The sequence below is a fragment of the Pseudorca crassidens genome, chromosome 4, assembly GCF_039906515.1.
Source record: "Pseudorca crassidens isolate mPseCra1 chromosome 4, mPseCra1.hap1, whole genome shotgun sequence".
NCBI classification, from domain to species: domain Eukaryota; kingdom Metazoa; phylum Chordata; class Mammalia; order Artiodactyla; family Delphinidae; genus Pseudorca; species Pseudorca crassidens.
Genome location: NC_090299.1, coordinates 125,877,020 through 125,892,661, shown reverse-complemented (window position 1 = coordinate 125,892,661; position 15,642 = coordinate 125,877,020). Strand labels below are relative to the sequence as shown.

The 15,642-nt window shown below is 40.4% G+C and overlaps 1 protein-coding gene and 1 pseudogene across 1 annotated transcript in view; both read left to right on the top strand.

Moving 5' to 3' along the window:
* Positions 1 to 15,642, top strand: part of DCLK2 (doublecortin like kinase 2) — a 277,228-nt gene that overhangs the window by 83,140 nt on the left and 178,446 nt on the right. The window lies entirely within an intron of this gene.
* On the top strand, positions 11,312 to 12,627 carry LOC137223250 (heterogeneous nuclear ribonucleoprotein A3-like; annotated as a pseudogene).

Sequence of the window (15,642 nt, the reverse complement as noted above, 5' to 3'; positions counted from 1 at the left end):
AAACAAACAAACAAACAAACAAAAAGCAATAAAAATATTTCCCCTACGTTTAATTATTTGAGGGGTCTGTATCCTTAAGGGTATGTAAGAGAATCAGTGACAACTTGACTTTTTCCAGACTGTGATTAATGACTTGCAAATCACGAAGAAATAGGAGAAATAACATAAAATTTAAGGTTCAATTTTCAAGTTAGAGGTTATTATTCAAGATAGATCAGTGTTGCCAGAGGGTGTTGATTTGACATGGAAACCGGTTTGGAGGCATTCATGTTTGTATGGATCTAATTTGAGTATGCAAATATAGACTTCTTCCTGAGAAGCCCTTTTGCATATTTTGCCCAGAATTGCAAATGCACGCTCAGAATGTACTACTCCCACAGCCTCCAGAGGGTCCAAAGCTGGGCCAGTCCCATATGCCAGGGGATTCTACCACTTGTAAAAGCAGCAGCTGCCGCTTTTCTGGTTTATGTTGATGCGAAACTCCCAAGGAAAATAAAAGATTGGCATCTGGGCTTAATTTTACTTTGAGAGAAACTTTATCATGCCGTGTTTGTAATGATTCCAGAGGGATTTTAAAATAATTAATGAGAGGGATACATTTCTCAAAATTCCCAATTGAGTTCTCATGCATGTTTTATTACATATATGTCTGTCACAGAAAAACAGGATCTTATTACTTACACTAATATAAAAGGGGGTTGATAAATAAGGTACTACAGAAGCAAATATAGAAAAAACCTAAATTTTATTCCATCTTAAGTGTGATATTTCTATATAGTAGTAGCTGTGCAAGCAAGGTTTTAAAATCATTGGAAATATGTTTGTGAAAATGACACGAGGGAGATGGCTTCCTTTCCAATGCCCTTGGTAGTGAGGGGAAGAGAGGAACACATGCAAAATTATATCGTTGCTATGATACAAAGACATACAGATCCGAGGAGGGGCAAAAAGGAGAGAGTGGACCCGTTTACCTGGAGAAGACTGAAAATTCTCCCTAGGAAAGGTGAGCTGAGACTTTAAAAAAATGTCTAGACCAGGAGGAAAAGTGTATCGCAAGTAGGACATCATGGGAATTTGAGGAACACCAGCAGTTTGTTAGGGTATAAGGTGGAGCAGATAAATGTCAAAACTAGAGAGGTAAACAGAAACAGAGATGGCAGTTCAGGAGCTCTGTCTGCTTGGGAGTTACATCAGAACCCTGGGAGGGAGGCTCCTGGATTAGGACCTTTTAATAGCTCTGTAGGTGATTATTATATGTGTTGCCAAGATTGATAACTACTGCTCCAGTGCATCCTCTTCAGTTTTAACATACATGTTGTATATGAATAATCCCCATTTTAATGTGGGGCTTACGTCATATATATAATACTAAAATTTGAACATTTCTTTAACATCTGATGCAAACAAATAATCTATTATTGTCATTGCAGTTAGGATAACCTGTGTGGAAAGGATTTGAGAAAGGAGATGGAGGTCCAGGTAGTAGGCTATTCCAGTAGTTCTGGTAATAAGCCTGAAGCCAGGCAATAACCCAGGGGATAAATAGGAGGAATGGGTGTAAGAAATAGGATGGAGACCTAAGTGACAAGACTTGATCACAGAGGCAGGGATGAGGAGAAAGAGAAATCAAGGGTGGCTCTGAGGTCTGTGGTCTGGATGGCCTATGGATGAACTTAGCATGAATATTCCCACTTGTAATATTCAGATTTTACCCATCCGACCCACCAGCAGGAGTACCACTTCTTCCATGTGTTCCCTGCTATTTCTGATAATGATCTTTCTTCTGACCATCCTTAGAACTTTACCTGTATTTCTCTGTGGTACTTTTCATTTCTAACCATTTGCTGATGTAATGCATACACGAGTCTGTACAGAAAGTGTTCCATTCAAAGTCCTTTCCAGCCATATCCAAGACCTTACAATTCTGTGCAGTGAATAAATGAAACTACGCCTGTTATGCCTCCTGGAAGTTTCTACCTTGAGATGAAGCTCCAAAGCCAGTGTTCTGTGTGTTTTTTGTTTTGTTTTGTTTTAAATTAAGCTATTTATTAGAATCCTGTGGACTCTGCTTAGGAACAAGGCCAGGGAATCTTAATGGTCCGTGATTGTGGGCCTGGACAAGGAATCCCATTTTTCCGCTCAGGAATTGTCAAGCCATAGACAACAGGAACTGACGCTATTTTTTTTTTTTTTTTTTTTGGCTTGCTGGATCTTAATTCCCCGACCAGGGATCGAACCCGTACCCTCGGCAATGAAAGCGCCACGTTCTAACCAGGGAATTCCCCAAAGCCAAAGTTCTTAACCTTTTATGTGTGTCATGGACCCTGTTGGCAATATAGAGACAATTTGATCAAGCCAGGGATCCCTTTCAGAAAAATGTTTTTTAATGCAAAAAATAAAATACACAGGATTACAAGAGAAACCAATTACACTGAAACATGGCTGTCAAAATAGCTTTGAAAGACAAATGTGTAATACAATGCTATGTGTTTTTTATTATTGTGTTAAATTTAAAAATACATTAAAATATAAACAAATTAAAAATAAATTTACCTTCAAAGACTTAACCAGTGGGAAGTCTGCTGTTGCTAGATTGAATAAGAACATTAAACTCTGGAGAGCTCTTTGAAAAAGCTATAGGCATGTCATGTTGGATAAACAACTGATGTCAATTGTTTTAGTTATTATTTGTTACAGGTGTTGAAAATGCTGATTTGTGAATGTAAATCCTTGTAAATGGATTAAAGCTTTTTAAGCTACTTTACAAGATAAGAATAGTTTCTGTCAAGGAACCCCTGAATTCTCCAAGGTTTTTTGAATTAAACTCGAACTGGATTTTGTTTTTTTGTTTGTTTTGTTTTGTGTTTTTTTAACCTAAAACTAATGAATTCCCCTTTGGCTAGCTCATCCTCTCAATATACTTTATATCAAAAAGAAAAAAGAATAATAGTCCATGGTTCAACTTTGATGCCATCAAGATAAAATAACTGGTAAAACTTTCTGAAATGTTTCCAGATGTTTGCAAATTTCTCTTTTCAAAGAAATTGACAGAATTTTGTATCTCATCTTCATCCACTCCAGCACTGACTGACAGTTAGCAAGGAGATTTCCAAGAGTATCCATTAAGGTGACAATAGAACTTATGTGCTGTATTCAAAAGGCTTTGCCGCCTTGCAGAGAGTTAAGAATTCTTATTTAAACTGTCTAGGGCTTCCCTGGTGGCGCAGTGGTTGAGAGTCTGCCTGCCGATGCAGGGGACGCGGGTTTGTGCCCTGGTCCGGGAGGATCCCATATGCCGCGGAGCGGCTGGGCCCGTGGCCCGTGGGCCGTGGCCGCTGGGCGTGAGCGTCCGGAGCCTGTGCTTCGCAGAGGCCGGGACAGTGAGAGGCCCGCGTACCGCAGAAAAATAAATAAATAAAAATAAATAAATTAACTGTCTAGTTTTGCAAAAATTTAAGAACTAATTCCTCATATTGATCAACAAACAATTGTAGATGAGTAATCCTGTAAAGCAGCATAAATGTCTGGGATATCACTGTAGAACTACATGATTTGATGTTTGGTGAAAGTATAGAGTTGACCAGTAGCTGGCCAGCAACATTGCACAGTATCTGTAAACATGAAGATTATGATCTCATGTGATCTTTCTAATTCAGGAGTAACAATGAATGTGAGTGATATTTTGTAAATTTGTAATAGCTATAATGTGATATGAAAATAGCTGTGGTTTTTCTTGGTAACAAAGTCACAGGAGTACCTTGCACTGCTGTAGTTTGTCACCTGCATTCATAATTGAAGGGCAATTAGAGTTAGATGTAATAGAAGCATACTTTTTTTCTATCCAAGTTCACAGACCCCTCAAATTCTGATTTCTATCCATAGAACTCCTGTTCTAAAGGTAAAACTGAAATTTCAAGTTTACTTCTGAAATTCCAAAGGAAAAATATCAAATGTAATTCTTCAAGGTTAACGTACTCATAACATCGCATTGTTCAAACCACATTTGGTGTGTGTGGTGGGGAGGGGGGAGTATATTAATAATTAAACCACAGCAAAAGTCTCCAGACAAGACTGTCCTGGGCAAACCGAGATGTTTGGCCATGCTACCCAAGGTAGAAAGGAGATTAACTTGCAGAAAATATATACTGCAGAAGTCAAAAGTCAATTCTCCCCTTTTATAAAGAATCATGGAATCTGAGGGAATTAGTGACTCCATTCCATTAAGAGGTTAAACTTTTTGCTTATATCTTAGCAGGTATAATAAGCCATAGCTATCAATAATATAATTTACTTGTGTGTGAAAATGATCTAAATGAAGTTTTTTGGCATGATGTAAAATTTGCCTTGCTCTAATACCCACTTTCTATTAAAAATTTATCCTAGTTTGGGAAAATTATCTTAACATGCAAGTCTAAATTATTATTAAATATTTAAAAGATGACCTTTTCACTCAATCATCGCCTGTTGTAATCCATGATCCTATGCTACTTTATCAGCTCCTTATACAAGAAAAGTAGAATAGGTATCAACGTGGCTGACCATTTGCCTGTAACCTGGTACTCAAGGGCTTGAGTGAGCAAGGTCATTGGAGAGTTCTGAACATGATGTTTTCCCTGCAAGCTCACCAGGCTGTAGAGCCCCAGTGCCCCAGAGACACAGATGCAGGGGAGAGGTGAGCCTCTGCAGTCTCTGCAAGTCTTCCCAAGAGTCAAAGGAAGGTATCTTTTCAGAGAAAAACCTCAGAAGGCTTAGTGAAAGTCACAGGCTTTTCTTCATGGAGGCACAAAATTGAGTGAAGGAGAGTTATCGGGGAGGAAAAGGAGAAAGCACTCCTTTTTGGAGGTCAACATGTAGCGGGTATTTAACGTATCACCTCATTTAGCAATAAACCTGTAAAGGTATCATTACTCCTGTTTTACAGTTGAGGAAATTTATTATCAGAAAAAGTAATTTACTTGCTGGAGGCCACAAAGCTAGGAAGTCCCAGAGGTAAGTTTTGAACCTGATCTTTCAGTCCAGACCACTCTCTGCTCCATACTGAACAACTCAACCCAGTCTGAGAGATCAAGAAGGATACCGTGCCTACCTTCATGCCCCTGGAATATTATGCCTACCTCCTTCTGAATCCAAGATCTAAAGAGTGGTAGGGAGAGAGGCAGGAAGTCCTGAATTCCTGGGAGAAGAAATTCAGTTCCTTTGCGGGTATGGGTCAGAAAGGTATTTCTTAGAAGAATAAAGTAGATATTAAGGTTAAGTTGCTTCTGCTACAAATGTTATTAGGCTATAAGAGCAAGAAGTCAAGGATTTTTCAAATCTCAAGGAAGATTTTTCACAGCCCAATGCAATTGTCACTATGACACAACACACTTATTGGGCTTTCAACCAAGTCTATTATGATTTGTATTCATCATAATGCAATTCATTGCAATATGTGTAGAAAACATAGCTTGAAATATTGTTTCATCAATCTTTTTCCCCATTGTCCATACCATAATTTGGGGCCTGAGCTATGTAACTATAGCTGTTTCTGATTAGCAAAATTAGCTTCCACTCCCCTTCGTGTTAACATGTAACCAGAAGTCTTAACTTGAAGATAAGACCGACTGCCCTCTTTGAGTAAAGAGCTTTCAACAGAAATCACAGTTAATTAGAAAAGTTTCCCTTGAGATATAAACCACAAAGGGGAAAAAAACAGAAACAATAATGAAGAATTATCAGAAATTTAATATTTTATCCTGAAAGGCAGCTTTAATAGCAATTGTATTTATACAGTTCATATTCATCTACTACAATTTTCTGTCAAGATACTCCACAAATGTAAATAAGATTACAATTTTGAAAAACAAAATAAAGATGGAGGCTTCATTCATTCTTTCAATAATTTTTTGAGCACCAACAATTTTTCACACATCAACAATGTGTTAGGCATTGAAAATACAGAAGTGAACAAGACAGACACAATACCTACCCTCATGGAGTTCACAGACTAATAAGAAATCCAAAACTGTTTTAAAAGTACTCAGAGGATTAAGGAATCCTCAATTCTCTGGCAGTAGAAGACTATGCAGACAGACCCACGGTGTGCAAAAAGAACAAGGAATTTTAAATCAAAAGACCCAAGTTCTCGCCTCAATTCTGCCACCATCTCCATGAATATATTACTTAGAACTCTTTGTTAGAAATAATAGAAAACAGCTCATATCAGTTTAGGCAAAAACCAGAAGTTTATTATAAACATATGTAGCATGAGTGATATCTCTTAACATGTAAATATTACCAGTTTCTCTCAAAACTTCAATTTCCTCCCTACACCTCCCAAGTTTCCAAGTTTTTGTGATGGGTAATAAAGATAAGGAGAGGAAAGAACAAGAGGGGGTGGGGGGAGTGAAAACAATGAGACATAAATCCACACATGTTGAAGTGTAAGTGGGAGTTTTTAATTTGTCATTGTGAGTCGTTTCAAAATAGGCCTGAGGAGCTAGGAATCAGGTTGAAAGTGGCTTTTTAAAAGATGTTCTTATGGGTTGTAAATTGTCCCCAAGAGACCCAAGATTGGGATTCCTTTAAATTATTTTTTGCTTGCTATTTCATGATTCTTGCAAACGCATGATTCTTGCAAAGCCCGACTTCTACCAGAGTTATGTTCAATGAGTTCTTTACTTCATTTTCAAGCATTATTTTCCAATAAAAATGACAAGTGTCTTCTCTAGTCTATGCAACTTCTGCTCCAAACTCTGTCACAGATGCAAGTCTGTCTCGGGGATCTGGGGCAGATCAAGAGCCTGAATCTGGACTCCAAAACACTTCTACCACCTCCCCTGCCCCTTCTCCCTTCACCCCTAGCCCTCCTCCTCCTGATTAGCTATTTACGATAGGCAGAAGACCAACACCCCAGAGCCCTGCTGGGCAAACAATTTGATTTTTGGTCACCCTTCCAACCTCTCTTACAAGGACTTCTGACTGACCCAGTTTGAGTCAGATACCCACTTCTGATCCAAATACTATGGGAAGCGTGCTCACCTCTGTGAGTCTTCCAATCTCTAGAACAAGTCATTGGTTTTGTTCCCTCTGTATTTTTATTTGCTTGGCTGTGAAATGAAGATAATTTTAATTATCTAGCCTTAGCACAGGATTACTGTGGTTTTTAATTGAATAAATACAGATAAAAGTGACCTAATAACTGTAAAGTTCTCTTTAAATGCATTTTTTGTATCAAAATGCTTGAAAACAATGTGTTTATTATTTATGATCACAAGTAATACCATCCTGATGCCATTTCTGCACCTACTCTCAAGCAACCCTTTTGACTTAGAGCAAAAGTGTCTGCTTTGGTGTTCAGGCAACAGGATCCCCACTCAGCAGCAGTGTTGGTTACCCTTTAGGGGCCACACCCCTCTCTGAGTCAGTGGTGGAAATTGAGGGAGGTTCCTCAGAGGGAGGAACCTCTTCCCACAAAAACACTCACACATTCCTAAATTCAACATTTTGTATATGATTTCAGCGTCTCCATAAACCCACTAAAGCCCTGTCTCCAGCTCAAGATGCAGGGAGCCCCCTCAGAGGCTTAGTAACCTGCACCTCCTCTCCACTGGCAAGAAAGGGAAAAGTCACTTTCAATAGATTTCACTGTCACAATTGAATAAGAGCATTAAATCAGAGGCAGAGAGGAAAAAAAACCCAAAAAACTACATCCTCTTAAAAGGTAACAAATTCCATTTTTATCTCTCCAAAGACCATTTCCTTTTCAATTTATCCAACAGTAAGCCTTCCCTCTTGTGTCATTATGGAACAGGAATTAATGTATTTCTGTCCTTTTTATTTCCTTTAGTAGAAATTTTTTTAATTTAATTCATGAAGGTAACGCTATCCAGTATGATGATTCGTATTATCAGGTTCTACTATAAGACAATAAAATTCTGAAAATAAATCTTATATAATATCTATAATCAGATATATATATATGCAAAATGAGAGGTCAACATGTCCACTCAATATGCATTTAAATATGATGAATTTCTGGTCAATTTCTCCCTCAATATGTTTGGACAGTATTCTAATTAAACTAGAAACTTGATTATTTATTCTACTAATTGTTTGACCCACTAACAAGGTAAGTGGGTAAATCTAATGAGCATAAACATGCATCTAGGTAATTTGGGCCAAATCCACTTTTTATGAATCTCCAGCTTGACGTACATGGAAATTGTCACATCTACCAACATAAAGCTGAAGATATTTCAATAGATAAGGACAAACTGTCAGGTCATATTTGCTGCTGATCATCATATGCCATCTAAGATACTAAATCATATGGACGTTTACCTAAATCATGTGGAACTCTAGCTCACATCTAGAGTCTCCTAATTAATGTATAAACTGGGATGATTATTGAAGTGAATTAACCTGGATAAGGCTTTGGCGCTCCTTAGGTGCCCTACTGCACTCCTTTGCTAAATTGTACCCACGTTTCATTCATTAAACCTGAATTAAAATCCTATTTATGTCATTCACCAGCTGCATGACCTTTAGCAAGTGACTTGGCTTCTCTGCACCTAAATTTTTGTAGCCATAGAGGGGGGATGACTTGAAGGGTTGTCGTGAGAATAAGAAAATGTGTGTAACTCACACAATGCCAAACACAGAGTAAGTACTAAATAAATGGTAAATTGCTAATGCTAGAAAATTTACAAAAATAATGGATGAATTTGCCAATTGTCCTTCCATGCTGTAGACATAACCCTGAACTCAAAAGACATGCACAGGTATACTCGTACAAAATATTTTTATTTGACATTTACATTTACATTTTCTTACCTTATCTTAACAATAGGCCTCTGACACAGAAGCTGATTTTACCATTCAAATGTACCTTTGATTTTTTTCTGTATATTTTAGTAATTTATTGCAGTTTTAAATACTTATCTTTCTGGATACCCCCTTTTGCCCACACCACTACATAATCCAAATAGACCTAAAAATCCACATTGAAATTACCATGGTATCTGTCGCTTACCTGTCAACTTTTTTTTTTTTTTTTTTTTTCTGCGGCACGCGAGCCTCTCACTGCTGTGGCCTCTCCCATTGCGGAGCACAGGCTCCGGACGCGCAGGCTCAGTGGCCATGGCTCACGGGCCCAGCCGCTCCGCGGCACGTGGGATTCTCCCGGACCGGGGCACGAACCCGTGTCCCCTGCATCGGCAGGCGGACTCCCAACCACTGCGCCACCAGGGAAGCCCACCTGTCAACTTTTTAAATGAATACTAAATATTATTTATTATAATACTTAAGAAACTAAACGTAGTAGATATTTGCTGGTATTTTTTTTTTAACATCTTTATTGGGGTATAATTGCTTTACAATGGTGTTTTAGTTTCTGCTTTATAACAAAGTGAATCAGTTATACATATACATATGTTCCCATATCTCTTCCCTCTTGCGTCACCCTCCCTCCCACCCTCCCTATCCCACCCCTCCAGGCGGTCACAAAGCACCGGAGCCGATATCCCTGTGCCATGCGGCTGCTTCCCACTAGCTATCTACCTTACGTTTGTTAGTGTGTATATGTCCATGACTCTCTCTAGCCCTGTCACAGCTCACCCTTCCCCCTCCCCATCCTCAAGTTCGTTCTCCAGTAGGTCTGTGTCTTTATTCCTGTCTTACCCCTAGGTTCTTCATGACATTTTTTTTTCTTCTTAAGTTCCATATATATGTGTTAGCATACGGTATTTGTCTTTTTCTTTCTGACTTACTTCACTCTGTATGACAGACTCTAGGTCTATCCACCTCATTACAAATAGCTTAATTTCATTTCTTTTTATGGCTGAGTAATATTCCATTGTATATATGTGCCACATCTTCTTTATCCATTCATCCGATGATGGACACTTAGGTTGTTTCCATCTCTGGGCTATTGTAAATAGTGCTGCAATGAACATTTTGGTACATGACTCTTTTTGAATTATGGTTTTCTCAGGGTATATGCCCAGTAGTGGGATTGCTGGGTCATATGGTAGTTCTATTTGTAGTTTTTTAAGGAACCTCCATACTGTTCTCCACAGTGGCTGAACCAATTCACATTCCCATGCTGGTCTTTTTGTTTGTTTGTTTGTTTGTTTGGGTTTTTTTTTGCAGTACGTGGGCCTCTTACTGCCGTGGCCTCTCCCGTTGCGGAGCATAGGCTCCGGACGCGCAGGCTCAGCGGCCATGGCTCACGGGCCCAGCCGCTCCGCGGCATATGGGATCTTCCCGGACCGGGGCATGAACCCGCGTCCCCTGCATCGGCAGGCGGACTCTCAACCACTGCGCCACCAGGGAAGCCCCCATGCTGGTCTTTTTAATTGTTTCTTTGTTCACCTGGCATCTGAACCCCTATATGACTTTTTGTGGGAGGCACCTCTCACTCTGGAAGTCTAAAAAAGCCAGAATGTTTCTTTCCCAGCTTCCCTGGCAGCTAGAAGGGTACATAAGTTAGGTCAATCAGTTACTCCATCACAGATTTTGAAGAAGGCACTTATGACACAAAGAAGGAGGGGATGGTGGTAGAGAATCTATTTGGCAATAGCATTCAGCCTCCAGGAGTGGTGTGGGCAGAAGGGGCATCTGGAGTTCATCAGCAATGGCTATGGTGTCTCTGACAGACCGATTCCATGATATGACTGCATCTGTGGTCCTGTGTCCTGCCTGCCTCTTTCTACCTATTGTCCAAGCCTGACTTCCCAGCCATCCACAATTCAGTTAGGCACTGATTGCCTTCGGGCATTTCCTTTTCTGCTTAAACCAGCCAGAGTCAGTTTCTATAGCTTGGACACAAGAACCCTGACTGATACACTAAATCTAAATCCAGAAACAAAAACTTTTATAACAGATATCTTGAATAACTGTGGAATTTTTCCAAAGAATAGATCAGAGTATCTAATTCCTACCCAGTGAATCATTCGACTTAAAAACAAACAAACAAAACGTCTATTGACCTCATGCCTATCTCCAACCCACAACCCATTTCTTTGCTTTGATTCTGTATTAATCAGGAATAGATTTGGTTAACGTAAGAGGGGAAGACATGCAAGTGTTTCTTCTCTCACACTAAAGATGTGCAAAAACAGGCAATCCATTGAGTCATCAGAGATCAGACTCCTTCTACCACTTTTTCCACTGCATTGGATTTGGATGTTGTGCTCTAAATTACCTCATGGCTCAGGATGGCTGCTCTTGAGGTAAAGTCATCACACCCCACATTCCAGGCAGCAGGAAAAACGTGAAAGTGGTGTTCCTCCCAGCTGAATTGCTTCCTTTTAGGAAGCTTGCCTAGGCGAGTCCGGTCTCAAAATGGAGGTAAAACCACCACCCAGTCGCCCCCAGCCCGACTCTGGCCATCGCCACTGCCGCGGGGGGAGGAGGTCCTTGATCCAGAGGAAGCAGAACAGTTGAGAAAACTGTTTATTGGTGGTCTGAGCTTTGAAACTACAGATGATAGCTTAAGAGAACATTTTGAGAAATGGGGCACACTTACAGATTGTGTGGTGATGAGAGACCCCCCCAAACAAAACGTTCCAGGGGCTTTGGTGTTGTGACTTACTATTGTGTTGAAGAGGAGGATGCAGCAATGTGTGCTCGACCACACAAGGTTGATGGGCGTGTAGTGGAACCAAAGAGAGCTGTTTCTAGAGAGGATTCTGTAAAGCCTGGTGCCCATCTAACAGTGAAGAAAATTTTTGTTGGGGGTATTAAAGAAGATACAGAAGAATATAATTTGAGAGACTACTTTGAAAAGTATGGCAAGATTGAAACCATAGAAGTTATGGAATACAGGCAGAGTGGAAAAAAGAGAGGATTTGCTTTTGTAACTTTTGATGATCATGATACAGTTGATAAGATTGTTGTTCAAAAATACCACACTCTTAATGGGCATAATTGTGACATGAAAAAGGCCCTTTCTAAACAAGAAATACAATCTGCTGGATCACAAAGAGGTCGTGGAGGTGGATCCGGCAGCTTTGTGGGTCATGGAGGAAACTTTGGAGGCAGTGGAGGTAACTGGCTGTGGTGGAAACTTTGGTGGAAGAGGAGGCTATGGTGGTAGAGGTGGTGGCAGCAGAGGTAGTCATGGAGGAGGTGATGGTGGATATGATGGATTTGGAGGCGATGGTGGTAGCTATGGCAGTAGTAAAGGAGGCTATGGTGGTGATGGGCCAGAATATGGGAACCAAGGTGGTGGATATGGTGGTGGTAGTGGAGGATATGATGGTTACAATGAAGGAGGAACTTTTGAAGGTAACTATGGTGGTGGTGGGAGCTATAATGATTTTGGAAATTATAGTGGACAACAGCAGTCAAATTATGGACCCATGAAGGGGGGCAGTTTTGGTGGAAGAAGCTCGGGAAGTCCCTATGGTGGTGGCTATGGATCTGGTGGTGGAAGTGGTGGATAGGGCAGCAGAAGTTTCTAGAAACTCCAAAGAAAAGGGCTACAGTTCTTAGCAGGAGAGAGAGCAAGGAGTTGTCAGGAAAGCTGCAGGTTACTTTGAGACAGTCTTCCCAAATGCATTAGAGGAACTGCAAAACTCTGCCGCAGAAGGAACGATGATCCTTAGTCAGAAAAGTTACTGCAGCTTAAACAGGAAACCCTTCTTGTTCAGGACAACTGTTCATAGCCACAGTTTGCAAAAAGTGCAGCTATTGATGAATGCAATGTAGTGTCAATTATATGTACATTCCTGAGCTCTTTTATCTGTTGTAGCTTTGCCTTTCTCTTTTTCTTTTCATTATATCAGGTATATTGCCCTGTAAATTTTGGTAGCAGTACCAGGAATAAAAAATTAAGGAATTTTTAACTTTTCAAAAAAAAAAAAAAGAAGCTTGCCTAGAAATACTATGTCAAGAACCTAGTCCTAGGACCACATTTCAGTCTTCAACTACAAGGGAGGCTGGAAAATGAAGCCTTTGTTCCAGGCAGCAAAGACAAGGTAAAGAGGCTTTGCTTCTAAAGTAAAAGGGGAAGATAGGTGTGAAGAAGGCAAGTAGTATCTCTGCCACGCCTCCACAGCAAAATTTGTCCCCCCAAATAAAAGTAGTTTATATTCATGCTCCTCTCACTGTCCTCCCATCAGTATTCTCCCACCTCCACCCCCCTGAAACTCTTCTTGTCAAAGTCCCCAACTTCCAAATTGCCAGAGCTCGTGAAACGTTCCCAGCTTGACATTCTTTTACTTCTAATCAGCATGCGACACCATTTACCACCTTCTCCTCTTGCTCTCCACCACCCACTAACTCCTCCTGGTGTCCCCACTCCCTCAGTGGCTACTTCTTCTCAATCTTCTTTGCTGGTTCCTTCTCCCCTGCCCTCTTCTTTGATGACACACTCCCTCCAAGGCAGTGTATACAATCCCCAGCTTTAAATATCGTCTCTATTCTGATGGCTCCTAAAATTATATCCTCAGCCCTGACCTCTCCTCTGAGTTCCACACTTATGCTGATCTGTGTCTACTCCACATCAACACTTTGCATCTCATATTCGGCAATGTCCAGCATGACACTCCTGATTTCTAAATCAACAAACAAACAAACAACAAAAAAAACGACTGCTACTCAGATTTCCCCCACTGTGTAAATGAATAACCATCTACACAGAGTTGCTCAGACCCAAATACTGCTATTCCTTGATTCCGCGCCTTCTTTTGCACCCACACATTCAGTTCATAAGTAGAGGGTTGTTAGCACCACTTCTAAACATATTCCAAGCCTGTCCACTTCCCTCCAGCTCCACAGCTGCTCCCACAGTGCAAAGTTCAGAACCAGCATCATTTCTCACCTGGACTGCAGAACTAGCCACAGAACTGACTTACCTGCTCCCAAACTCCCTCATCCCACTTTAAAATATAAGCCAACCCCAAATCCTTAAATAGCTTCCACTTTTACTAAGAATCAAATCAAATGGCCTATAAGGCTCTTTGTGTTGTGGACTCTGCCTACATCTATGACCCCAGTTCATACTACCCTCTCCCTCTCTAGCTACACTTTAGCCACACTGGGCCTCTTCTCCTTCAACACATCAGGCTCATTTTTGTTTTAGATCTCTTGCATTTGCTGTTCCCTCCATCTGTAGTATTATTCCCTTCAGGCGTCATCTGGTTGGCCCCATTAGCCATTCAGGCATTCAAGTGCCACTGCCTCAGAGACCCCTTACCAACTCATCTGATATTGTGCCCCACCCACCCACCTGTTCCTCTTTTGCTCTACATGCTTTTTCTTTTTCTTTTTCTTTTCTTTTTTTAATAGTCATGACCCTATCCGAAAGTTTTGGGTATTTATGCATTTGCTTGTTAGTTGTTTTTCTCCACATTGGAATGTTAGCTCCATTACAGCATCAAGCTTGTCTATCTTATTTTCACACTATCCCAGCTGCATCTGAGATAAATATTTGTTAGCTGAACACATGCATGTTTGCACCGTAAGAAAGAGCGGGAGAGGAAGAGAGACTCTGTAATGGAGAGTCCTAACGCTCCATCAGTCACAAGTGGTTTTTATGCAAGTTCCTCCAGTGCGGTGTAAGCACAAGAGAAACCAAACTGGGTCTGGTATGCCCTATGATCTGAACCAGCAAGACATTTCCAGGCATCAGGAAAGGCTGAAAGTGAGGAAAAGTGCGATTCAGTCAGACAGCAAGCAGGGGGACGAGGACAGAGTGTATTCTGAGGGAAGGGTGGTGACAAGTGGTTCAAAGCCAAGCCAACAACAGCCTGGGTATATTGAAGTTGCCGTGTTATGTGAAGTCTGCGGTGTGGGGCAGGATTGGGGCTAGTTTCTTACAGGAACTAGAGAAGAGTCATAACCCAGAAGAATCAATCTCAGGGAAGAGAAGACATTTATACATTGGGTTGGTGGTGCCATTTAGCTAATGTAGGTCATGTGACAATGACTGCAGTGAAACTGGTCATGATCCCCATGTGGACTTCTCCACACCCCCCCAGAATATTAATGCACTGTCTCTTTCCCCTGAACAAATAAAAACATTAGCACTTGTTTACCAGTATAACCATTATTACTTAGGGTAAGTTTGATGTCAGTGATCAATGTGGTCCTACAATGCTACTGGATTATAAATTTCCCTCTAAACCTTGGGGCCATGGGAACATTTCTGTATGTGGAAATAACAACTAAATAAAATGTGGATCTTTCTAGATCATTACAAGAGCAAAAGTCATAAAAATATTTTTATCCATACTCCCATTCCTCAAAGTGTTTTCAGGTACATATTTCTACAGAGGAAAAAATTACAATGTACACATATATTTAATATAGATTATAATTTAAAACCACAGATCACCTAAGCTCCTAACAAAAGAGGTAGGTTTAAATATATTTCTGGTATACCAATGAGTGGACTACTAAATTTAATAATGGAAAAATGAAATAAAACCAAATGGAAAAAATAGAACACAAATTGTGTCTACAGTAAAATTATATGCACACACTGTGTATGTACATGTGCGGATGGATACACAGTGATGTGCTGGAGCTGACTTGCATTGTAGGGTGTTTTTTTTTTTTTATTTTTTTTTATTTTTTTGCTGTATGCGGGCCTCTCACTGTTGTGGCCTCTCCCGTTGCGGAGCACAGGCTTCAAACGCGCACGCTAAGCGGCCA